The sequence below is a fragment of the Penaeus chinensis genome, chromosome 2 (assembly GCF_019202785.1).
Source record: "Penaeus chinensis breed Huanghai No. 1 chromosome 2, ASM1920278v2, whole genome shotgun sequence".
Lineage (NCBI taxonomy): Eukaryota > Metazoa > Arthropoda > Malacostraca > Decapoda > Penaeidae > Penaeus > Penaeus chinensis.
This window is the reverse complement of record NC_061820.1, coordinates 27,454,585-27,457,084: the sequence shown is the minus strand read 5'-3', so window position 1 is coordinate 27,457,084 and position 2,500 is coordinate 27,454,585.

Here is a 2,500-nt window from a genome sequence, read left to right as displayed (position 1 = left end):
AATAACAATAACAATAATAATAATAATAATAATAATAATAATAATAATAATAATAATAATAATAATAATAATAATAATAATAATAATAATAATAATAATAAATAATAATAATAATAATATAGATAATAATAATAACAACAATAATAATAACAATAATGATAATAACATTACTAATAATACTTATAATGATATTAATAATGATGATGATGATAATGATGACGATGATAATAATGATGATGATGGTGGGGCTAAATGGAGGCACTCTGAAAAAGCGTCTGTCGCAAATCTCTTATCGCCTAGAACAGTAAATATGTATACTATGTGCAATTACCTCCTTGCACACAGGAGGTAATTTAGAAGCAACATTAAATAGACAGCATTTCATATGAAGAATATCCATTGTAACAAATAAAATAAAACTGTATTATAATTGTATCATTATAATTATATAATTACATTACAGTTACACCAATTTTATCTTACATTTTTGAACGATTCTTGGTCAAACGTTTTCCTTCCAGTATGGTATTAAGAAGGATAAGGATAAGTCCGATATGCGAAGCTGAGCTTCGCCCGGGATATGCCCATGAGGGGAGCCCGGCCTGTGTCGACGAATTTCGACTCGCTAACGTGTGTCAGCTGGTGCTGACTCGGCTTAGTCCTTACCTGCCGTGGTGCCCAGCCACAGCAGTAACCTCCAGGCGATAATTGCAACTTCTTGCGCCTAGGCGGGGCGCGAACCCCCGACCCCTCGGAGGCCGACACGTTACCACTGTACTAGCCCGGAGAATTATTAAGAAAGGACTTGGCTACAGTGATGTATTGCTTATGTTGGTGCATGAAATGCAGTCTGCCATAGATATGGTTTATGCGTCGAGGCTTATCTCTCTGGATTTAAGTACAGCTTTTGACACTATTAATCACAAGGGGTTGATATTTAATCTGGAGCTCTTAGGTGTAACCCTTGATTCAAAGATTACATTTCAATTGCAAATTAGGAATATGGTCCGAGTAAGTTCATATAACTTAGGGATCATTCGCAACTGCAAGCTGCTTCTTTTCTCGTAGATGCTTATTTTCTTTCATTCTGCCTCATTATACGCATTGTTTTGTGTGGTTATCTGCTCCAGAGTCACACATAAAACTGCTACTTCATTCTTTGTAACCGATAAGTCACATCCCCTCTTTAAGTTTTTATCTGATTTTGATCAACCCGCAAGAGTGACTAGACCAGATCAGTTAATATGTTTTTACTATGTAAATAGCTGACGACTTTCTATCTTCTCTTTCTTTCTTAGCAGTACTGACACTTTGTGGTATAATTCTCATTTTTTCAGTGTGGCTCTTTATATGATAATGATGATGATGATGATGATGATGATGATGATGATGATGATGATGATGATAATGATGATAATGTTCTACTAGTTACAATAGAACGTTAAAACATCTTAACACAAAGGGTTTACAGCCAAGGAGGGAGACTGCACCCTCCCATTTTACCTGTTGTCATTGCAGCAGATCTTAAATGCAGGGTTCATTTTCTGACAGATCATGGCACTCAGAGAACGCCTACCTGGATAAGCAGGACTTTGAGATGCAGGAATATGCATCATTGCACTTGATATTACTGGAGCTTTTAACATGTCTGGCAAGAGTGTCTTCTGACCGAATGCGAAGCAAGAGGGAAAGCAAATGAAAAGCAGATCAGTTCATGGGAGAATATTTTAAGGCCGCTCCTTACACGAAGTCTGTGAGGGAAAAAACCCCGAGGAGTTTCTCACTAGAGCAAGTATTCTACAGGAAGGCGTCTGTGGCCTCTGCTGTGGCCTCTGTAGGATTTTATTTAGGCTAAAACAATAAAAAGGGATTGTTATTAGTTGTCAGTAGCAACTACCAAGTACAATCATCGTGGGGCAATACTGGGAATACCGCCATTAGCATCTCTTTAAGTAGCGAGTAGGTGTCACTCATACAGAGCCATGTTTAGAGAAAACCCTTTGCCTGAACTATAAACGAACCACAACTAGGACATCCAACACTAGCGACCCTGCCTCTTTCCACTAGTCTGCGGGGGAACCGAAAAACCACTGTAGTTCAATACAAACATCAGATTAACAGGAAATGGGTGGCTGCTAAAACGAACTTCGTCACCTGTATACGAGTGAATTATTGAGATAAGAATTTCTGTAATAAAAAAGATAAATGATAACAGAAACGTATATATGTGGAGTTTCGCATATGTACAATATATGGAAAGAGGACTAAATATGTATAAATAAAGTAAATAAATAAAGTAAAGTAATGTATGGATAAGTAAAGTAAAAAAGAGGAAGAGATAAAGGAAAAGGAAGAAAGAGAAACTGAGAGGGGGGAAAACAGACAGAAGTTTAATAAGTTTAATAAAGTCTAGCTTTGATTCCATTTATTACAATGAATATTCTTGGTGTGACATACTGTCTGTTTCATTTTGCTTCTAAACTAGCCCCTGTGTGCAAGG